At 37.2% G+C, this 25,475-nt stretch overlaps 1 long non-coding RNA gene across 2 annotated transcripts in view; it reads right to left on the reverse strand.

The window, feature by feature from the left end:
• The window catches only part of LOC134514758 (uncharacterized), an 87,661-nt gene extending 63,273 nt beyond the window's left edge, over positions 1-24,388 (reverse strand). The window contains exon 1 of one of the 2 annotated variants that reach the window (XR_010070800.1): positions 24,227-24,388. This is a non-coding gene — a long non-coding RNA (uncharacterized LOC134514758). The remainder of the gene's footprint in view (positions 1-24,226) is intronic. The other variant, XR_010070799.1, reaches the window with a different exon arrangement.
• Positions 24,389-25,475: the final 1,087 nt, after the last annotated feature.

A 25,475-nucleotide genomic window follows, 5' to 3' on the forward strand; every position in this document is an offset into this window, starting at 1 on the left:
AAAAAACTTAACTTTTTTACATAGTGAAATTTGCTAGAATTATAATTTACAAGCTACAATCTTTGACTTTTCAGAGGAAACCTCTAACGTATTTGTACTCATTAGGAAATGACACACAATGATTTCTTAGCTTGCTGTATCACATAATATTGTTGCCAACCGTTCCCCACTGGTTAGTATTTCTGATGAGACAACTGGTATGGTTTAAGAAAGAAAGAGAAAAGCAGTATGTTAGAATAAAATATAAAAAAGAAGGGACAATAACAACTGTTTTTATTTAATTAATGTGTTTCCAAGAAAGAAGTTTCTACCCTGATGCTTAGGAAGACACATAATTTCAACAGTATTCAACCCTGAAGTTAGCCAGAGCTAGCCACCTAAAAATCATGGAATCATAGACTCATAGAATTGTGTAGGTTGGAAGGGACCTTTCAGATCATCAAGTCCAACCATTAACCTAACACTGCCAAGTCCACCACTAAACCATGTCCTTAAGCACCACATCTCCCCATCTTTTAAATACCTCTAGGGATGGTGATTCAACCACTTCCCTGGGCAGCCTGTTCCAACACTTGATAACCCTTTCTATGATGAAATTTTTCCTAATATCCATCTTAAACCTCCCGTGGTGCCACTTGAGGCCATTTCCTCTTGCCCTATGACTTGTTACTTGTGAGAAGAGACCAACATCCACCTCTCTACAACCTCCTTTCAGGTAGTTGTAGAGAGCAATAAGGTCTCCCTTCAGCCTCCATGTTCTCCAACCTAAACAACCCCAGTTCCCTCAGCCACTCTTCATCTAGACTTGTGCTCTAGACCCCTCACCAGCTACATTGACCTTCTCTGGGCATGCTCCAGCACCTCAGTGTCTTTCTTGTAGTGAGGGGCCCAAAGCTGAACATAGTATTTGAGGTGCAGCCTCACCAGTGCTGACTACAGAACAATCACTTCCCTAGTCCTGCTGGCCACACTATTCCTGATACAAGCCGGGATGCTGTTGGGTTCCTTGGCCACCTGGGCACACTGCTGGCTCATATTCAGCTGGCTGTTGACCAACACCCTCAGGTCCTTTTCCACCAGGCAGCTCTCCAGCCACTCTTTCCCAAGCCTGTAGCGCTGCATGGGGTTGTTGTCACCTGAGTGCAGGACCTGGCACTTGCCCTTGTAGAATCTCATACCATTGGCATTGGCCCATTGATCCAGCCTGTCCAGATCCTGCTGTAGAGACATCCTGCCCTTAAGCATAACGACATTCCTGCCCAACTTGGTGTCATCTGCAAACTTACTGAGGGTGCACTCAATCCTCTCTTCCAGGTTGTTGATAGAGATATTGGAGAACTGTCCCCAGTAGTGAGTCCTGGGGAACACCACTTGTGACCAGCCACCAACTGGATTTAACTCCATTAATCACCACTCTTTGGGCCCAACCATCCAGCCACATTTTTACCCAGTAAAGAGTATGCTCATCCAAGCCACGAGCAGCCACTTTCTCCAGGAGAATGCTGTGGGATATGGTGTCAAAGGCTTTACTACAGTCCAGGTAAACCACATCCACAGCTTTTCCCTTGTCCTCTAAGTGGGTCACCTTGTCATAGAAGCTGATCAGGTTAGTCAAGCAGGACCTGCCTTTCATGAACCCATGCTGATTGGGCCTGATCAGCTGGTTATCCTGCATGTGCCACGTGATGGCAATCAAGATGATATACTGCATAACTTTCCCAGGCACCTGACTCTGAATAGCTTTGTTGCAAATACTTGAGGGTAACAGAGTAAACTTAAGGAGAAAAGGCTGAAGGAGTGATGCTGTGAAAGTGATTGATCAAAGTACTGATAATTAAAGGAAGAAGCCACCTCACATCTCATTCCAGAAGGACATATACATTTCCAGTCACGCAAATGAATATAAGTTTCTCTATTTCTATAGTTGACAGCTGATGTAAACATTTAAGACATACTTTAGGGGGTGTGGTGTGGCGTGGAAATTATATTAATACCAAAAAAAAAAAAAATCATAGCACAGAAAATGCCAGAAAAGTAAATTCTACCATCCTCTCTTAGCACATGTCTGTGACGCAGAACCAGTTTTATTAGGATAAATAAAACCTTTGTCAGCAAATAGGATGTAACCATTTTGCCGTTACAAAGACCAAACCAATCTTGACCCTAAGGCTATTGTCTTCATCTGGGAAATAAAAAAAACGCTTACTGCTTCCTCTAAATATACTGCTGGGCCTCAGTGACCAATAACCAGTAGTGTTATCTATGACTGCCTTTTTGGATCTTTCATGTACTTGGCAGCATGCCAATTATGGAGTTAGGAGAGAGCCAGAAGCTGGTTTAAAAAATCACTTGGACCATTATTTTACCCTTCTAGAATAAAAAAGCAAAATTGCTGATGGTAACTGCCAGAAGTCAATGCTTTGCAGCTTGCTTTACTCAGAGGCATACAAGATGCAGTCCAAGGCAATCTGGTACCTCAGAAGGCACTGAGTATGTCTGGCCCTATGGAAGACCCATGATGAGAGATTTGAGGATAACAGAGAACTTGAAAGGTACTTCTCACACCAAAAGGAAACTCAAGAAAATGAAGGAATTTTTTGAGAACAGAAGGGAAGGAAGGTATTCAAACCAATTCAAGATTCAAACGAGTTACATAATTTCAGTTTTTAAGAAAGACTTCCTTCATGGTGCTTACTGTCACTACTCCTACATCCCCCTAAAAGAAAAAGCATTCCTATTGTTGTATTAGGGACTAACTTTTGAGTACTCCATCTGATGTTTTGTGAGTTGTTATAGAAATGACAAAACCAATTCTTTTCATATACAGAAATAATATAAAATGTTTTAACAGACTTCTGATGTTCTTGAGGTGTCAGTACTGTTCATCTTACTGGGTGCTATAGCTCATTTTGTAATTTTTTTTTATTCTGTTCTGTATATATTTGCACACTCTACTTATCATAATCACATCTGAATAGCTCACAGCAGCGTACTAAGCAACATGAGTAAGATCCGTTACAGATTATTTGCATTTTCATTCCCCCAAAAGAGGAGGCTTATACAGTTTGTGCCTCATTTTTGTAAGGCTGATTGGATACTTTTTGGTGTTATTTTGCTGGGTTATTTTTGGATGGATCTTTTTGTCAGATATATTTGCTTTCTTTTATAAATTTCCATGCTGCTGTGCAGTTAGGTTACAGAAGGTAGTGTAAAAGAAATATAACTTCTATTTGGATGGAAGATTTCTACACCTATTTTTTTTCTGTGCAATCATTCCACAACAGATTAGTCCTTTAGGATATTTTGGAAGATTTTATGACAATTCATTGGTGAACAGTTAATAGACTGCAGTTTGCTCAAGAGGTTGAAGGTTAAACATTTCCCCAAAGTGAAGAATGATTTGTATATGGTAAACTAAATGAATATAAATAGCACTGTTTTACAGTCTCTCTGAGGCAAATGTGACCTAGAATATGTGGCCTAGAAATGTGACAATAATATTCCCTACCTGCAATTTTAAGCCTTTACAATAGTGACTGTGAGTCAAAGGAAACATTTTAAGTACAAAGCAAGTAAGTAGTTAGACCATCACTAGCTTGAGTTATTACATTCATGCCTGATATCAGTTTGATTTTACTTGAACAAAAGGTTAGCTAGATAACGTCTTTGATTATGTAGCAGAGAGGCACTACTATACGTTGAGGTAACAGAGAAGAACTATACTTCTGCTTGTTCCTTCAGGAAATAACACTTCAAATGAAATGTCTTTTGCAAAATGTCCTAGAGGTTATAATGATATGCTCAACATGAAATAGATATGCAATAAATATTCAAAACATTACACAGCATTACAAATTCATATAATCACAAATGCTTAATTGAGTTGGACACAAATAATTTATTTCAGCCTCTCAAACTATTTTTGTTAGGATTAGCTACAATCCTAGGACAGTAATCCCATAAAATAAAGACTTTAGCACAAAGTGCTAAACTTACTTAATATTATATTTCATTATTCCTTCTGTAATATTTAAGTCTGCTGGGCTCTGTCCCTCATCTTCCAAGCAAGTTTTGAGTTAATATCTCAAAATCATATCTTGACCAGCAACAAATTACCAAATATAAAATTACTTTAGCATGTAGAAAAATTACTATCTCCCCGTCCTTTGCATGTCCAGTTCTTTGTCTATACCAGTAATGAGAGACGAGACAAGGGATTCAGATATAGGATTTTGCTTGATATTGCATAGTGCTGTTTTTAGCTCACCAAGCCGTGGTTATTTATGGTTCATTTCCAGGCAGTCATGCGTAAGGATCTCAGCTATAAGGTCTATGAACTGCAGTGTACTATTGTACTACCAGCCTTTTACTTTATATTCTGATAAGACCACAGATGGAACCAAAATGCAATTTTTCATTACTAAAAATTGGTACACAGAAGTGGTCCAAATTAGCTAACACATCATAGTTATTAAAAAGTCAAAATTTGCATATCTTCATTATAAATTCATTATTCAAAAATATGTAAGATAGCAAGGCTATACATAGGGCATCACAACTGTACCCCACTATCACTGAGATCACTGAGTGTTAATTAAATAATCTGAATCTTAACTGAAATTCTTTGGCTGAGCTGTGTGTAGGAAGCCCATATTAATAATTATGCTCTTTAATAACAATTATCCACTTCTACTGATACAAAAGCTTTCTTCTTCCTGCAAGGGATGAAGAAAATACAAATAAGAAAACATTTTTCTTTTTGACTGAAATAGTCCCTATCTTTAACATTTGATGTTATCTTTTAAATAGTATTTTCAGATTGTGTAGAAAATATTATCACTTCATCACTGATGACCAGTTAAGTCATGATTCTCTACTGTGCAGACTGTTCATTGATGAAATATTAATGTGACCTCAAATATGCTGGAAAATTAAAACTATTTGTGAATCTCTCACAGTGAATCTCATTCTAAATAACATCTCTATGGTAACTGTACTTCTATAAACCAAAAATTAGACTAACAGTCAACAGTATCAGTATAACCAGTCAAATATGTTAAATTAACCTATGCCATAAAGTGTTGCCTATTGCAGCCTGGTATCCAATTAAGAAAATAAATAAATCAAACATACATGTAGATGACTCATTCTGTGTTTAAAATGTGTTCACAGCCTCAGATCTCAAAATCATTGTTTAATCCAATTTCCTCTCCGTGCTTCCTCTTTCATTCCAAGTTTCGTTCTGCATAGCCAAAAAAGTATGAAGTGAAGAAGTCTAAAAAGGTCCTTCCACAATGCATATCATTGTGCGCCTATTGTAACAGTGCATGCCATTCACCCACACGGGCAGCACCACCAAGAACACTTGCTGAAGCAAGCACTGTTGAATTTGCTTGAAGGCTGTAAACTTCCTCCCAAAATATTAATGCTTTAGCAACAGTAAAAAGTAAAAAGACAAAGTTCTTTTAAGTAAAAAACTTGAAGCATTCTGGAAACGTTGTCTAAACTATAAAGGCCAAAATTTCCTCCATGTATAGCAAGTAATCCATTTTTTTTCTTTCATTTGCTTTCAGAAAAAAACCCCAAGAAGCAGAACAGCCTTCCTCCCTCCCCCCGCTCCCCGCCCCTGGCCCCTAGTTATCCCAAAAGCAAAAGATAGCTAACCACTTTTAAGGCAGCAAACTCCAGGAAACCTAGGTACGAATTGCTCCTTCCAGGATTAGCAACTGCCACTAGTCGGTTGAAATTCAGCCCATGTCAGCAGGTAACAAAGAGAATTACTGTGTTACATGTGTCTAGTGAAGATGGTTTCCGTGCAGTTTGATAGAAAATGATGGTCACACAGAATACTGATTAGGCCTCATGTTTTCTTAAAAAACACAGTTTTTAAAAAATGTTTCACCAGGTGCTATAAAGTAAACTGCTATGGAGAAAGATGTAATCCTGTCAAAATCTCTAAATTTGGGTCACCCAGGGGCATGCTGATGCCTATATTGATACTTCTCTTTCATTGTTACGTGTACAAACTCCCCTGGTTTTAGATGCTTCTAGAGCTGTCTATATGACATCCTCGTCATTCTCATCAATACCCAATTGGACTAAAATCTCATACTAGAATCTATACCTGCAGTCAGCTTGGTCTTTTGCGACAGATCCCCTTGGTTAGGAGTGTTATTTTCTTTCTGCAATATTTTGATTTTGCTTGAAATAGTTTGTTACACTTTTCAGGGGCAAGAAAACTTCACTCATTCTGGTGTAGTAAAAATGCTGATAAAATAAATGTTTCAAGGAATATAATCCCATGTTATCTGGGGACTACAGGGATACGTCACGTAAAGCTCCTTAGTGAACTTCAGACCACACATCTCTGATCACACCACTGTTAAACAGGATGGCAGTTTCATAACTTTTTTCCTTTGTTTTCATAGCCAAAGCACTTCCTCAAAAGTAGTTTCCTACATTAGTATTTTAAGGTCTTTAAAGTTTTCCCAGAAACTTGACAGTGTTTTTGAGGTTACTGTGCTCAGTATTTAGCCGCTTCCTTGTTGTTAAAAAAGAAAGTTCCTACTGCATCTATATTTTTGTATATAGCATAGTGGACTTCACAGGCTGCCTTGAGAAAATGCTCAAGCACTTTACCTGCAGAAAGACCTTAATGTGTTGGCTTGCAGCCTCTTCGGGCTCGCATAGTGGAGAAAGGCAACAGCAGAATCTATTCTGTTTAGGGCTTCTTTCCCCCCTGTGGTGAAGCAAGCCTTGCTTTTGCTTAATTTTTGACTGGAGAAATTAATTACCTTTAACTTCTGGAAATGGTTTTTCTCCCTAAAGGCTTGTCATACTCCATGACTCCAAAATAAATGCCGCTGAAAATCTTGATAGTTATAGATTAAAGTTATAATTGCATTAGCAGAAAAAAGTATCTTTAAATGGACTATTTTGTAGTACAAAACCTGAGATACAGAAGATCCTGTTCTGTTGTGTAGTAACAGATAAAACTGACATATGAGTACATCTGATCTCTAGAACACAATTTGTCTGAAAGCAATACTGAGCACCAGAGTTTGACTTGAAATGAACAGTCCCGTACAAAATCAATCCCAAATATTGCTAAATACTGAGGAATTTTTATCCAGCACTGCTACCCAACAGACAAAATGAGTCTCAGGAATGCTGGATTTTCTCCTGTCTCTGCCACTGATCGGCTCAGTGTGATCCCCAGTTACTTCACGTCTCCTGTGAATTCTCCCATGTTGCTCTACCTTGCTCGTTTAGACTGAAAACTCTTTGGGATCAGGGTTCATTAAATTTCTCTTCGGTGTCTAAGCCAGCAAGGCCCTGTGTTCAACTGAGATTTCATTTGCAGTTCCTGGAATAATATATGGTAAACTGCTCCTCAACATTTAAAATATAGTAAATACAGAAAATAATTAGAAATATTAATGGTTACTGCCATTTCAGATAATTAACTGAGAAGCACAGTTCTACATCTACAAAGGACAGAGTTATCTCTGTTAGCAATATGTGATGAGATCTCTCTTCACATGTGCAGGTGCTGATTATTTATACAGGTGTACATATAATTATTAACAGGTGTTATGAATGAAGCGCAAGAAAGAAACCTGAACAATACAAACACACGATGTGTAAGTGACTTACCAGAATTAAAAAGTTATAGGAGAGACCATGTTTAAGGATATGTTTGTCTTTAAATGAAAGATTTTGAGATACTTTTAAGACCACAGTGACGTCTCACTTTTCTCTCACTTTCTTTGATGTAGGAAAGTATTTGGTACCATGATGATTTGGTACCTTGATATAAGAATGTATTCGGTACCATGAAGGATGAAAGGATGATAAAGGTGCATTATGTGAAGTGGCAAATTCTGTCCTGCAATCATTACACACCTTTGGCTTACAAAGTCCCTTTGGAAAATGCAAAAGATTAACTGGACAGCAATTATTTCAGTGTACCACAAAATGAACGTATTTCCTCTGATATTGATATATAAGCATGTATTTTAGTGGTACAGGTGATATATTTAAGAATATGTGTATGGTTCAGGACAAAGAATTATGTTTATCTAGTCCAAACAAGCTTCTCTTACAATACCAGAGACTGGCTCTAGATTCAAAAAGCACCTACAACAATGCATAGTATCAAGCATTAAACCATCTGCATCTGTAGGAAACATCCCCTGTATTTTAACACTACCTATAAACAGATGCAAGTTTGATTTAATGCCAATGATACTCTGATATAATAGGAGCTTGTAATCTTCAGAAACAGCAAAAAATGTGCCTAGGCACTTTAGCATACTTCAGTGCATACAGACATTCCTTTTGAGAGGTGCTTGCAGCATTTTCATTTAGAATATGTTCGTAATATGTGTGACGACATCGTCTTGGCTGTTTGAAGAACAGCCTCCATGTATTCCAGTTCACTACAGAACAAGGTGGGTGTCACACTTCGATCCGTCATAGTCCATGTCTCTGCAACCTTTTACAGACACTCCTTGTACTTTAGGTATTACAGAAGAATGGACACTGTCATTGAACTTGTAGGTAAGGTATATCTGCCACAGAGATGGTAATTTACTACATAAGTTTAAGAAGACTCACCACTAAAGCTGAGCACTGATTTTGTTATTTTATCACAGCAGCCTCCATGAAATGAAGTAATTAATTACTATTGGAATAAGCAGACTCAGTTTCATTACCAATTAAGTTAATCAATTATCGATACTTTATACTTCTGAAATGATATTTTGTTTCATATTGTTTGGAATTAAGAGTTTCTACACACACATTTCTCACACACATGTATAAACTTGAAGAACCAGATTTCATGATATGTCAAGGCCAGGCTGGATGGGGCTTTGAGCAGCCTGGCCTAGTGAGAGGTGTCCCTGCCCACGGCTGGGGGGTTGGAACTAGATGATCTTTAAGGTCCCTTCCAACCTGAACCATTCTGTGAGTGATTCTGTGACCACAATTTGTGAAAATTATTTAGCTGGAAATATCAAAAGTTTCTGTTGGAGCATTTTATATAAAATCCAAATATGTTTGTTATGCAATATAATCAGCTTTTTGAAACTGACCTGGAGAGCTTTATTTCAAGTTAATTCAGTAAAAGTGAACAATAATTCATAGGTATTACAGGTCTCATGATATGTCTAATGATGCACACAAGGTGATGTTTCTCCTAGGATTCATCAGACAAATTAGCTTGGCAGGGAGCTATGTGGAACTTCAGAAGACTCTGCTCTCTGTCAAGCATGTCAGCCAGAAAGAAAGGGGGTGATGCACTACAACTCCCAGGTGACGAGATGGCTGTAGCAGAAACAGTTTGATGCTTTGCTAAAAGTAAACCAAATAAAATTATGTATCTTAAGTGTCTGATATATGCAATTTGGATTTTCCTAGTAGGAATTTCCCCCAGGAAGTTTACATGGTATGCATATTCTTAAAAAACAAACAAAATTATTGTATTTGCAGAGCAGTATTCATACTTTTATATATATATTTTACTATTTTTTCTGTTTTTAAATGTTTTCTGTTCGAAAAATATTTCATAATCCATCAGTATGTATTTCTTATCCTGTTTGTTTAGTTTTTTTTTAACTTTGTTGACAAAAGATATTTTCACAAGATATTTTCTCTATATTGGTATTCGTGACTTTCCCTTATTTCAACAGCCCAATGAGATCTTCATGCTGCTTTTCATGTGTTTATCTTTTGACAACAATAAATCTCTTTTATGTATGCCAAATGTTTCACTCTCCTCTCTCATTTTCTGCCTGAGTAAATTTGGACATTTTACGTTCAATGTGCTTAAATTTTTTTACAATAAGGGAATAGTTGATGTCAAATTTTCTGAGAATGTTCTGTACTAACTTATGGAAATGTGCTAGTGCTTAAATAGCTGTTTCTGCTTTTCATGTTCCTCCATTTTATATCTGAGTCTTTCATTTGCTGGTCATAGTTTTTGTTCCTGTTTTTAGTAGAAATATTTTTGTTGCTGTTTTATTTATTCTATTCATTGAATATACATTGAATCTATTAACTTTTTAGCTCCTCCTTAAAATGAAATTTGTACTTGGATAGAACTTTGATGGTCAACCTAACACGAACAAAGGATTCTTTTCCTTCTTGAGTAACAATGTAGGCAAACAACAGGGTATCTTAACATGCTAGTCAGTCACCATACAGAAAAACCTAACACAGGAATAGAAAAAGAAGTTCTTGACTCAACAGGAAAAAAAAGCTTGCCATCCCCATAAAGAGAGACTGAGAAACTTTAAATATCCTGAAAATATCTTCAAAATCTCTTATTTGGAACTACAGGTTAGTGAGCAGTAATGGCAGCACAGTTTGACAATAGAGTTAAATACAAGTTGGAGGAATTAAGGGATTATTTTCAGAACTGTGTAAATGGGAGCATACAAATCTATTTTAACACTGAGCTTAGAGGCAGCCTCCAAAATAATTTCTGGTAGATACACTGTTAAGATAACATTTTTATTCCAACTAAGGTAATGATGGAAAATAAAATGACACTCAACGCTGTCATGCTGACTGCATGCCACCCACTTGTTAGGTTGTGGGTTTTAGCAGCCAGAAAAATGGCTTTCTTGGAAATATTGCTCAGAATGACTAGTGACATGACCTCAATATCTGTCTACCAACGTTTTTGTAGTTGGGTCAGCGGGTGACAGACTGTAATTACTTTTCAAATGATGAATTTCATTTTCACTCTATAAAACTAGTATCAAATCTAAAAGAGGAATCAAACTACAGTGTCAGAAGAGCATCTTTCATTTTTCATGTTGCAAGATGCAGTTAGAAAGAAAATTTACTTTGCTTGTATAATCTCCTGTTAGAATCGATGTTTTAAACAGAGGTTGTAGGTAGTAAGACAAAGAAAATTCTGACCAAAATATGAAGATAGCAGTATATCATGTAGGCATGCAAGGATTATTTAATGGTTTAAAATCCTTGACAATTATAATGAATAAGTGCATATAAATGCATAAAAATATAGTACACAGAGAAGAAATTACTGTTTATACTTATTCTTTTATGCTGTAACAGCAGATAAAAAAGAACCAACAACCTACCTGCTGATTTACAGTGCATAAACAGAAAGTTGTAGGTGACTTTTCTATTCAAGGTAACACATGATCTATGGTTTCTCCATAAAATAATTATAATTCCATCCTAAAAAGTTGTTTCTTCAAACAGAAATAATAATAAATTATTACAATAGAATTTTCTAGTTTATTTTTTGAAGTCTGCTCTCAGTCTTCACAGGCCACTAAGCCTATTGACAGAGTTTGCAGGAGCAAAGCATTCTCCACGGCAGAGAAAGGAGGAGTTCGGGACATTTAAGCAGATCAGACAAGTTCATAGTACCATAAGGAAGCCATCCAAGGATCTTAGGGAATTGGTGCTCTGAGGCCCTTCTGCCATCTACCATACAATTCTTGTACTAATCCCTATGTTCACTTTCACTGGTAACTTCCCTAGAGGCACAATACCAAAGGCTTTACTTAAGTCCTACAGAAAAGTCAAGCTACGTTTCCCTCATACAAAATTTCAATTATTTTGTCAAAGAAAGGTTTCAGATTACTCTGGTGCAATCTCCCAATGGGAAAATACAATTACTGGTTTTCATTTATTATTTTCTTTCATGACTTCAATTATTATTTTCTTCAAAATTTATTCCGAAGCCTTATGAGCTATTAAAATTAGTATTATCACTTTCATCGTTATCCTTTTCATGAATACCCCATATGCAACAGTAGTAAGGTGTGCAGAGTTGGATTGACTGATAAAAGAAGAGGTTCTATTGTGTCATGATTTCCTAACTTCACTTTACAACAAGTCTGTTCATCTTCAAAAAAACCCTGTCTTTCCAAGATCATAGAATGGATCTATACTGGAACAAGGATATTAGCTCAGAGTTTTGGGATTCTAGGTTAGCTTTGTGATCTCATAGTCACATCTTTTCCAGAAATGTTCTGATGGTTCAGTCTAGCCTGCATTTACTGACAGAGAAGTACATGGCCTTTCCATAAGCCTGCAAAAACTAAATCAACACATAGATTATAAAATAGCTGAGAAAATTTTCCCAGAGATATGTGTAATATTTTCTACAATTTAAAGTGAATTAATGATAGTTGTTATTCAACATCTGATTTTTATGACATCTCTGTTAAACCTAATTAATAGATTTAAGAAAAAAAACAGAGAAAAGCAAGATGTGAGTCCTGCCCAGTGTAGCCAGTAATCTTCTTTACTAATAAGTAGAATGTTTCTTACTACCATAATTCCTCACATATACAACATCTACAAGCACTTTAATGTACCTGCACACCAAACTACAAGGAAGAAATGGGTTGAAAATGATCAGTCCCTGCTCTGATGGTAGGTGGAGACTTCCGTATGATAACGATTGTACCACCTGCTGGGTGCAAGAATAGTGGTATGAGCTAGTTCTAACCAGAGTTATGGCATCATGTATGTGACAGGTATCATGTGGGCTGTCCATACCTTAGGATGTCCAGGACTCCCACTGGCTTATCCAGCATGAACCAGCAGGAAGTGCAATCAAGGGTTGAGGTGTTTTGTTCTGCTTTGGAGCAATGAAGTCTTCTGCATTATCAAGGCTGTGAACTGTGTAGCAAATTTGTTCATAAACTGGGTGTTCATATAACTAATCCCAGGATTATGCTGTGCAAGGATGTCCAATGGGCATGAGATAGAAGTCTTTAAAAAGAGATTAAGAAACTGGCGATTGCTCAGCTGTGTGGTTCTCCAAAAAAAAAGTGAAGATGTCTGTCAAAAGCCAAGTCCAAGGGAAACACTGACACAGACAGAATTAATGAATTTACTGCTCCTTGACAAGAGGATTGCTGGTGAATGGTACAAACACAACAGCAAAGGCCAGTCTGAAGGCTAATGAACACAGTGAAGTACCTAATTTCTTTTAAATTCTCCATTAAAATAACATTTATTTTTTTGTCAGGCTCCTTGGCCGTAGGGGATTGGCTCATTAGCTAATCTCAGCCCAGGTTTTAACTTCTAATCACTCCTAGCTCTGCTTCTTTTCTTCATTACCTCGTATGTCAGTGACAGACAGAAGTGGGATGTCTCAGACTCTGGAGAAATGGTTGGACCTTCAAGCTTAAAGGACTGTGACTGTCAGGAAGAAGTCCAACTGATCATTGGTTAATAGTGGTATCCCTTAATGACAGATGTCAGGGAAAACACTGTTTAATGTCTTTATTAATTGTCTGGGTAAGAAGATAGAACACAGACTCAGCAAGCTGGGGCGGAGCAATAGTTATGTTGGAGAGAAGGCTGCTATTCAGAGACACCTTGACAGGGTAGAGAAATGGTCTGACAGGAAACTCTTGGAGCTTAACACAGGCAAATGCAAAAGTCTGGTGTCTGAAATGAAATAGTGCCACGCAACTATACAGGCTGGGGCTGAACGGATAAAAGGCAGCTTTACAGAAAACGATCTGGGGTCATGGTAGAAAACAAATTGAATGCAATTCATCAGCGTGCCTTGTAGCAAAGAAGGTCAACCATGAACTGGGCTGCATCAGCAGGCCTGCAACAAGCAGGTAGAGTGAAATAATTAGTCCTCTCTATTCAGCACTTATGCAACTGCATCTGTAATACTGTGTCCAGTTTCGGATTCTCCAGTACAAGAAATATAGTGGCATACTGAAATACAGTGGCATACTGAAATGAGTCCAATGGATGGCCAACAAGGTGACAGGGGACGTGCAGTACTTGATTGATGAGTAGAGGCTGAGAGAAATGTGTTGTTCAGCTTGGAGACACGGTCAAAAATTAGAACAAGTTACCCAAAGCAGACCATGCCTGGACTATGGGGTTGACCTAGATGACCTTCAGATGTACCTCCAAGCAAAATTATTTAATTATTCTGTTTTCAGAGAACAATAGTTTTTCTGCCTGTCTACTGGATGTGCATAGAATTTAGTCTTCATGATACTGGTTTATTTTACCTTCAAAACACAAAACAGTAATTTGTTTCTTTATTTCTTTTATTCCTAGTCTTTATTTATGATCATATCAGTTATCTTTTTATTTAGTTTCTGGGTTTTTCAATAATTGTCCAGCTTTCAGGTGTGTTATATTTTTCTATGAATTCCTGTAACATTGAATTCTAAGTGGCAGATTAAATTCCCTGAAACTTCACATTATAGTACCATTTCTCTGTGCCTAATCACTCTGAATCTGTTTATGTATTTGAGCTAAAATTTTACATGAATGCTGTTTGTCTTAGGCTATTTTGTTTTTGTTTATTTTTAGGTTTCATCCAGAACAGTAGCACTTCTTGTAAGAAAAAGGTTAAGGAAAAATCCACATCTGTTATATGTAGCTGTTGCATTTTAGAGCTCCTCATTTAGGCGATGGCATTTGTTGAGTAATGCTCCTTCTGCTGCCCCTACAAAAAGCTGCCCAAATGTGAAACTGTTATATAAGACCTAAATAAACTTACATGTTGACTGCAATGTTGTTAGAACTAAATTTCTAATATTTTACAATTGATGTTCACTGAACACTCACCATATCGGGAACTCGCTGTAGAACTTTTGCTGCAATTGCTCTTACTAATTGCTTAATGGAATGGGGTTAAGCTCTGGTACAATATAGACATTATTTTATTTGTGCTTCAGTGAATTACCTAAACTACATGGATGAGAAAGATGCAGAGATAAAGGTCAGTCAAAGTACTTGATAAAGAACCTGGGGAGCTAAAAAAGAACCTGGGAGTTCTAAAAAGGCTTAATGCAGCTAAGGGAAGTGAAAGTGACTAAATAAGGAAACTGAGGTTAGAAACGATAAAGATGGCTAAGAATTATACTATTCAGACTGACCAAAAACTGAGAAGAATAATACAAAAAAGTGCAGTACAGCATATAACATCATCATAACAGCAAAATATAATGGCCTAGGAACTGAAGAGCAGGGAAGGAGTAAGGTCTGGAGGACACAGGCAGAAATATAAAGCAAATACCATTTTCAGAGTGTGCAATGAAATCAAGTATTACTCTGCTATGAAATACTGATGAAATTCACAAGTTAACTATGTCTTGTGTGCTGTCAGTCCATAGAAAGTATGACAGCATTTCAGTTACTTCAATGGCTTAAGTAGCCAAGAACTTTGCAGGGGATCTCAAATTAGAGATTCAGCTTGATACCTGGAAGTCTGATTTGCTTGAATGGCAAGCATTCACATTTGCAATAGAAGTACTTGTGCTATAAACATATAAATGATTCTGTATATGAAAACCGAAGATGGGTTTCTCAGATTTGGGACTCTTAGTTTAAAAAACGCATTTCCCTTTACTGTCTGCCTGTCTCAATTTCTCACCTGTAAAATGAGTTCATCCTCATTGTCGTAAGGACCAAATGAATATAAATTAACTGTTGCATGAAATAGCCAAACGGCACAGTAATGAATGCCACAGAAAAGACATTAAACAATTCTGTCTTCTAAGTAAAGTTTGAATAACGCAGAGTAAAAAAGGCATAGGACCCCACATTGGACAATGAACAGAAAACAAAACTCTGAATAAATGCTCATTAAGGAAGTATTGTCCATCCTCTGCAGGGAATGTGACAAGCGTCCTGTGAAAACCAGTATTTGTGATGCTTTAATTAAGCAAAGTATGACAATGGCATGTGAGGGGAATGATGGTGAAGAATTAAGTTTGTGCAGGCACCTTTAAATCAGCCATATTGAAAGTTTTGAATGTCTGAGTTCGACTCTTCAAATATTTTAAAATATTTTTTATAGTTTAACATAAAGGAGTATTTATTTACAAGACTATATATGATGGAAAGTTGCCTTAAACAGCAGGGTTCTATTTCAACTTAAATACATGTTTTATATAATTGTAAACATATTCTGTTGTTTGTATACTGTTAGATTAAGTAAGAATGGCAAGCATCAGTACTAAAAGGTCTTTTTTTCTAAAGCCTCTGTGTTTTAGAGAGTTTTGGAGTGCCAAGAAAACCACACACTCTGTGGCTGCTTCCAGCTTAATTTCCTGAACATCTATTGCAACTCATCTTTGTGCCCTTTTTTAAGCTGTCAACACATGTGATACCTGACCTACTTTCAGGAACTTTCCATGACACAGAACCCTTCAAGTCCCACAAAATAATTAAAAGCTCCAACCCTAATGTAATCACAAAAACAAAAGAAATGCCAATAAAAGAGATTATTCTCAGCTCTCCTTGCTTTGAAACAGAGCTGCAGACAGGGGCAAGAAATAGCAATGGTCTGCACAAAACCATCTATTCAGCATTCACATTACGTGGCATTTATAATGTGTAGACTACTGCAGATGCACTGACCTGGAGGTTTGCATATAGCACAGGGATGTGAAAAGAAAAAATCTCTACCTAGAAGCAATTATAAGGCACCTGGAATATTATATGCAATACTAGCTGCTTACTTGTATTGTTAACACAAGGACTAGAATGTGATAATTTAGCAGTACTTAAAAATTATAATGGAGAAAATGACTCATCTACATATTCCAGTGATATTAGTCCTATTACTGGCTGTATATAGAGGAAAGATATTTCAAATCATTTCTGAGTAACAGATCTTTGATTTCAATAAATTCCAGGTGCTCCAGATGTTAGTTATTGTCTAATTTGCACAAATACGCTTGTTTAATCTTGAGTGTATTCTCTGACAGTTTGTACAATTATTCTTTCTAAAAAACATGCCGTAAACAGATATTTGTGTACAATTATTCTTTCTAAAAAATATGCCTGGATAAATAATTTGAAATCCAGAAGATTGAATATTTACACTTGTAATTTTGACTGGACAAAACAGTTATGTTTTGTGAGTTATGTGATGGCTGTGATCACCTTAGTATGATTCATAAAAGGACTCATCACATGTTTGAAGGCTTGAAGATATATTTGAATAAAGAGCAATCACTGTTATATGGTAAGGTACCTTTTTAAAAATAAAAGCATATTAACTCTACAAAGTTCACCTTTAACTCAGAAAATAGTATTCTAATGAATAAATGTATCAAAATTGGGCTGTATGGGATTTCTTGCAATCTCCTGTCAAGCATCTGTTACTAGCCATTACAGGAAACAGGATACTGAACCAGATGGACCATCAGTCTGTTTTGAGGGAATTGGTACTGATGCGATACCAACACTTAAAGTAAGTACACCAGCACAAATTTGCTCAGAAGGCCCAAATGCATACAGCAAAAAAATAATTAAATCAAATTTAAGTACATAAGTATACACCCATCAAGAAGAGAAAGAAGGCAGAGGGACAATTCTAAAGACAACCAGAAAATGAGAAACAAAAACTTGTAAAAAGAAATTTTTAAATGAACAAAAAATGTAAAGAGTAGCTTTTTTTCTCACTCTGCTGGTTGGCAGATTAATTATACCTCTATTACAAAAGGAAGACCAAAAAAAATAATCCCTTAAAAATGTCTTTTATAAAGAAATAACAACCCCGATTAAAATGTAACTTTTGTTTTCACAGTCTTGTAAAGTTTCTGAGAAAACTTCTGCAGAAGTGAGCTTTATGGTCTCCATGTAGATCTTAAAGTGAGATCTTACTCATTTGAGGCCAAAGTTATTGAGTTTATTGCAAGTCTGTTATCTTAAAACATGGGATTTATACAAAAAATGTAGAAAAGTGCATATTACTTTGAAGATGAATTGCAGTGTCTCATACAAATTGGACTGTCAGGGTCCTAAGTGTGTGCCTCCTCTTTGAGGAGTTCATCTTTCTGCACTCAAGGCCAGCTTGCTGATAAGAGGCCCCATGAAGAAACAGCTGGAAGGAGCCTCTGCCGAGAGTCTCTGCAAAAGACTTCTAAGACCCCTGCTTTTAAGCTGAGGTTCTCACTGTTGGTTCCATGCCTGTGCCTATACCTAGCCAGGTACCCTAACCCTAATCCAAACCCTAACCCTGAGCTGTGGTCTGACTTCCTGGCTTGACCTCTTGAGTTCTGAGGACTTGGCTGGAGACAATGACCCTGTGTCTGACCCAGGTCACTGTCCTTGGACCTGATCGCACCCCTGATTTGCTGATTCAGCTTCCCAGCTTGGCCTTGGACCTGCCTCATCACCAAGAACTTGACTAGTGGTGTGGACTCTTGGCTGCCACTGATTACTCTCACCAGACTTGCTCTGTTCACCTTGCATGGGTGCTGCAGGACCTTTGTCAGGAAGACACCTGCATGCCTTGTTATCATGCTCAACTTCTGGCTCTCCTGCCCTTGCAGGGCAGCTTGCTCTTGCTGCTCTCCGATATGGACTTTCCTGGCTACTGACAATTTGATGCAACAAATGTGTTAATGGAATCTGGAGAAAGGAGACCAATGCTAAACATAACGAATGCCTGATCAGCATTTGCCTGGAATGGACAGAATCTGCCTAACAACTGGACACAGAAAAACGCCTAATCTGTAAACAATATCTACTTATTTACATATAGGGGCATCTTTTGCAGGCATACTAGAGCTTAGTCCGTCCACAGTTCTTCAGTGTGTCTAATACACTTAAGTGATTATTGGAATTAAGTTAATTAATAATTAAGTTAATATTTACAGACAGAAACCTTGAAATTATATGTTTCCCTAGAAATGCAAGTTATGACTAAATTAATTTGCCTGAGATTTGCCATTTTCCCAGTATAAATTATAGCCCATGGCATTTACTGTAAAACATTCTTGTTGCATCAGTGCAGCACTAATACAAAGTACAACGTCAGCTTTCAAGATTAAATAATCTTTCCATGGTGAAACCAATTCTAAGCATCCAGCAATGGTTCACAAAAATCCTGTGCGTTTTTATTCTGTACTCATATTTAACACAATAAAACCTAGAAAAATACTTCTATACTTATAATTAATACACTAAAATGGTAAAAATGTAAAATGAGGAGAGATAATACATGATAATCTATCTCAGCTTCCTTGTCTTAGAAAAGGGAATTGAAGGAACAGTTCTCTGGATATTCTATTAGTCCTATTAACTGAACAGAATCTAGTCTAAAGTTTCCATCAGTATTCACACTACTCACTGTTTGGCTATTGATTGCCAGTCTGGTGTTTGAGCTGAGAGTTCTATGGTATTTTCCACTATGCTCACCTGGCCAATAGTGGTATTTGATGTGCCTTATTTTATAATCCCTCTTTCTCCATCACATAAACAAGAAAAAAAAAATCCACTTCTTAATGATCCCTTTGTGATCCCAAGCAGAGAAAGAAATTCCTGTTTTCTCTTCATTGGATCTTTAAGACAATGGTATAAAGATTTCCTATCTGCTTATTTTCTGCTACCTTTAGTTTCAGCATGAAAGGAATAAAAATCTGACTACAAAGTTTTTGATAAGAAAGGTTTTTGCATACAAAGATGCTCTCTGTGTATGACAGAATGAAAATAATTGCCTCATCTTACAGGAGTTTATTTCTATATTCTAGATCATAGAATCACAGAAAGATTTGGGTTGGAAGTGATCTTAAAGATCATCTAGTTCCAACCCCCCTGCCATGGGCAGGGACACCTCCCACTAGACCAGGCTGCTCAAAGCCCCATCCAACCTGGCGTCGAACACTTCAGGGATGGGGCATCCACAGCTTCTCTGGGCAACCTGTTCCAGTGTCTCACCACCCTCACAGTGAAGAGTTTCTTCCTAATAGCTAATCTAAATCTCCCCTCTTTCAGTTTTAAACTGTTACCTTAAAGAAGCAAATGCTCTTTTTACAAGTTCACTCAAATTTTAGAAGCACTCAAGAGGTTTTGTTTGTTTGTTTGTTTGTTTTTTGAGGGATGAAAATAGTAGGCTTGTCACAATGAAAATAAGTACAGTAGGTAGATTTATATTCCATGACAACGGTGACATCTGTGTTTTGCACAGCATTTTGGATGGATCACTCTGAATAGGCTATTTATTTTATTTTTAAGCAGTTAATTCCCTATGTAGAATTGACAGGTTTTTTGATACCTGGTAATTGCATCACACCCTTTCTGATCATTGATTATAATGATGAAAAAGTGAACTTGAATATATCCTGAAAAAAATAACAATTTCTTGTATATTGTCACTTCCTATCAAGTAAAGTGAAATTTCTATTGATAAATAGTACACTTGCTGTATTGTATGAGACCAGATAGTCACAATATAAGTGGTCTACTCGTCTTATCCTCGGTAAAATATGGATCTAGTTCATGCACAGACTTCCTCTGTTGTCCTTTAATTGACATTTGAGTTCAAATTTAACTGCCAGAAATCATCCCACTCATTGAATAAAGCTGGCAACGCTGCAAAGAACTGTGACCTCAGATCCTAAGTCATACGGAAATTGCTTTGGACTGTGGTTACTCATGTAAAAAACAATACAGCATGGAATCATAGAATCATAGAATAGTTTGGGTTGGAAGGGACCTTTAAAGGTCATCTCGTCCAACCCCCCCTGCAATGAGCAGGGACATCTTCCACTAGATCAGGTTGCTCAGAGCCCCGTCCAACCTGACGTTGAATGTTTCCAGGGATGGGGGCGTCTACCACCTCTCTGGGCAACCTGTTCCAGAATTTCACCACCCTCATTGTAAAAGATTTCTTCCTTATGTCCAATCTAAATCTACCCTTTTTTAATTTAAAGCCATTACCCCTTGTTCTATTGCAACAGGCGCTGCTAAAAAGTCTGTCCCCATCTTATAAGCCCCCTTTAAGCACTGAAATGTTGCAATAAGGTCTCCCCAGAGCCTTCTCTTCCACGCTGAACAACCACAATTCTCTCAGCCTGTCCTCATAGGAGAGATGTTCCAGCCCTCTGATCATTTTTGTGACCCTTTTCTGGACCCGCTCCAACAGGTCCATGACTTTCCTGGAGCTGAGGGCTCCAGAGCTGGATACACTACTCCAGGTGAGGTCTCACCAGAGCAGAGTAGAGGGGGAGAATCACCTCCCTCGACCTGCTAGTCATGCTTCTTTTGATGCAGCCGAGGATACGGTTGGCTTTCTGGGCTGCAAGTGCACGTTGTCGGCTCACGTCCAGCTTTTCCTCCACCAGTACTCCCAAGTCCTTCTCAGCAGGGCTGCTCTCAATCCCTTCATCCCCCAGCCTCTATTGATACCAGGGTTGCCCTGACTCATGTGCAGGACCCTGCACTTCGGTAGAAATGACTGAACTGCTCATTGGCACACACTGAGCCTTGAGAGATACTTTTGCTTGCAAAAGTATTACTTTCAACAGTCAAGGAACTTCTTTCCTTCTTCTGGTTATTTTTTGCCATACTATACTCTTATCCCCAGTCCTCAGAGGAACAAAAAAGACAAATCTCAGTGAACTTACGCTCTGGTATCAATACTTAGATCTTAAGTGAGTGAATAATAATGGATATGAATGTGAGCCTTTCTGCTGTCGCTCATACCCAGCCACTATGAGAACACAGAAGAAACGAGGAGTCATTTTAAAGTAATGACCTTCAGGAAAGAAAAAAAAAAAAAGGAAAAAAGTGATAGTTGGAAAAACTCGGGGAAAACATAATAATTTCTGAAGTAAAAAATAGATAATATTTTATTGGAGCAAGAATCTCATACCAGCATAGTAGCAAGTACTTTAGGAAAAATAATAGCTAAATACTGTGGTATACATGAAATCACCATTAATAAAACCTAGAACTGGTATTTTACATTCAAAATTAAGAATAAAGAACAGTAAAAGTAGCATCATAAAAGACAGAGGAGATGCAATTCAAAGAACACATTGATAATCTGTGTACAGTAACACCTTGTACCTGGAATTTGCTGTGTAGGGATATAGTACTACATTTATCTAGTAATACGTGCCTAGTATCTTCTATCATCAGCACTATCATCAGTAAAGTAAAAGCTAAAAAAAAAGCAATATTGTCTAAGAAAATATTAAAAAAATAGGCATTTTCTAGACTACACATTCATAAATTGGCATAATAAATGGCGTGGATTATTTTTACTGAATTTGAAATGTTTATAGGTTCTCTTCAAGGCTACTCAAATCTACTTAGTGCTTGATGGTGTTTAATTTTCTTTGCTATCTCCCATATTCGTTATTTTCACTTTATGCTGTTGTCAGCAGCTGTGCCCATCTGACATCTCTGATAGCCCTTCTATCTTGAAAATACTCCTGAGGGCTTCCATATACAGAAGTCTCAAATTAGGCATGTAATTACCATGGCTGTGAGCACAACTAGCTTTGAGCAACTTACCCATTTTTCCCCCTATATTTGCAATTTAAATTCTAAAGCTACTTTACTATTTTGATGAAATTAGGGGGTTAACAGTGCTCTTGACCAATACTGCCTTCTTTTCTTCATACAGTACTATGATTTTTCAGTTAGACATAGCCTTGTGAACTGAAGTTCACTGCATATGAAGAAGAAGATCTTAAGTATACCAATCACATTTCATATTTAAAGAACATCCTCCTTAGTCTTGGGAGGAAAAGCAAAACTGTACATCAGACAAAAGAAAGTTTTTATTTTTATAAATCCACTAAATCTTTATTATGTACCTTCAAGTTTGTCATCAGTTATCATACACTGGAAAGTTTAAGAACTCTGTTATACTTAACTGCAATTTGTTTGTTTCTAATGACAGAGATTTAAGGCTGTTTTACATGTCCTCATTCAAGACATCCTGATGGGTTGAAACAGCCCATGCTTCAGGAACCCAAGGAAATGTCAGCAGGTGGGGTGGGTTGACCCCAGCCAGCAGCCAAGCACCCACATGGCCACTCACTCACTCCAACCCCCAGCAGGTCGGGGGAGAGAAAAGTGAGAAAACTTGTGGGTTGAGATAAAGACAGTTTAGTCAGTGAAAGAAAGAGAAAAATCAATTGATGCAAAGGCAATTACTCAGCACCTCCAACAATCAGACTAATGCCCAGCTGGTGTCCAAGCAATGACCTTCTTGGATGACAAAGCGACTCTCCTTCTTCCTCTACCTCCAGTTTTTATGCTGTGTATCCTCCCAATTTCATGCCCATCCCCATCCTACTCACTGAGGGAAGCATAGTGCTGCACTGTTCAGCAATAGCCAAAATATTTGTGTGTTAGGAACATTGTTTTAGCCACAAATCCAAAACACAGCGCAAAAAGGGCTGCTATGAAGAAAGTTAACTCTATCCTAACCAGACTCAGTACAGCTTAGAGATAAAATCTAACTTTTTTAAAAAAATAAATAAAAATATCTCTCACACAAAAAGGCCCACTTCAACATTAAGCTCCAGCCTATATTCCAACCTTAAATATTCCTTGTCTGCCACAATGCATGCTAGAATGGGGCAAGAATTTGTCAGTGATGAGCAATGCAGTGAGAGAAAAACAGAGCACTCAGAAAAGAATTCTTGAAATTGTTTGGTTTGTAGCGGTAGCTGTAACAATGTGGGAGGTAATCATTTTCCAATTTAAATGACATTTTGTACTTAATGAGACATTCATTCATGGAATTTAATGAATTTTAAGAGCTGCTTTTTTTAGGACAAGCCTTTATTTAACAAACATAAAACTAAACAAGTTGTTTATTTTTAAATATTGATGTTGTCACTATTACTGCAAAACACTGAGTAAGAATTCACACATAGAAAGTGATATCTGAATGTGTCAGTTTAGTATCAAAACAACTACCATGAGAAGTATCTCAGTTTGACAGGTTAAAGAGAAAGATGTAAAAGAAATGGTCTCGTGGTCTGGATACAGGCCTTGGAGCAAGGATTTGCATCTCAGTTCTAATCACAGACTCCTTCAATTATCTCAGGGAGATCACAACTTCCCTCTTTGTTTCCCCACAACAGAGGATAGCACTGCCTACTCTACCACTACTCTATACGGAGGTGCACACATTTTTTGAATAATGCTGATCCTGAGTATAGCTCGCTCTGGGCCTACTGCGTGCAAAGCAACAAACATAGCAGAAACAGATTATCTAGGAACCAAGCAAAAACTATTCTAAAGCACTTTTTGAACAGTAGTAAAGGAAGCTTATTAAGATAAATTAGCCTGACAACTTCCTTAGAAGGTATAGAGTTCTAAGTCGAAGTCAAGACGAAGTATTAAAGCACATACACTGAACCTGAAGTTACTAGAAGTTTCAGACTACTACAGTCTGAAAACAGATAATCTTATTCCAGCCTTCTCTTACCCCATCTCTCACTGCTCTGCTACAGCTTCTCTTTGAATCTTCAACCCCTCACACCAGATACCGCGAAGCAGAGGAAAGCCATGCGCTGCTTTTGGAGAATGTAACTGGCCTGAAGACAATTGGAGTGGGTTTATTCCAGTTGTATAAGGCAAGGAAGATTGTGCCCTTAGCATGTTGTCCAATGAGGAAAACAATAATCAGTTTCTCAGTTCACATATGGAAAGCATTTCCGTGAATAATAGATGGGAAAAACTATTGAGATAAATACTGTTCTGTTATCTGTCATAATGGCAACCAATTAAACAGGTCTGTTCCTCTTATCTAATCTTTCCTTTCTTATTAGCATTTAGAGTGCGCCTATCACCCAACTACCTCTGCTCTAAATATAGAATTGATACCTGCACAGAATGTACTCTATAATCTGCCTTGTGTCGTTACTGAATTTAGCTCCTTAATTAGTGCTATTGCCTCCTAGGTTTTGCATGCACCAGATAAAATAGTATTGACTGAAAATTCACGCTAGATTTTCTGTTGAAACTACTTGATCTTTACATTCAATATTTTTTGAAGTAATCTCTCCCAATGAATAAATTGCTTTACACATACTAGATTGTTCTTTTTCTTGGTTTCATATTATAACATTTCCATGCTCTTGGGAGTCATAATGTCATCTGTACATACAATGACATGCTTCAAATCCCTCCTTCAGGAGCATCACTAGGTAATATGAGATCTAAACCAAATTTCTTTTCATGTGTTTTGGTTGCAGAACTCCATCTGACAAGGGTCATTATTTACCTAATAATGTTCCATGCAAAATTTTGCAAGTATTTAATAAATGGTTCAATGACAGTTGTAGCATATACAGTCAACTGCAATATCTTCATCTATTGCTTTTCTTATTTGGCTAAAAAAACCCAATCAAGTTTGAAATTGTTTTATTTGAGAAAATTAAATCTTTTTATTGCTCAGGATTCAATTAACAGTTGCATGATTTTTCTCTTAATATTTGATTTTTCATATAAATTAGCACGATATTAGATATCTTGGCAATAAGTGCCAGGATTACTGTGTTTCCAACAAAACCACCGTAAAGTAGGGATTAGCAAAGGGGGTTAACAGAGGCCAAAAGCTTTTTTCTTTTTCAGGCATTCTGAAGACTTTTTTTTTCCAAACAGCTCTGGTTTTACGTACACTAGTCACTTCTCTGAAAGAGTATAAATCACAAAGCCATCAGGACTTGTAAAAT

Source organism: Chroicocephalus ridibundus, chromosome 4 (assembly GCF_963924245.1).
Source record: "Chroicocephalus ridibundus chromosome 4, bChrRid1.1, whole genome shotgun sequence".
In the NCBI taxonomy this organism is placed as follows: domain Eukaryota; kingdom Metazoa; phylum Chordata; class Aves; order Charadriiformes; family Laridae; genus Chroicocephalus; species Chroicocephalus ridibundus.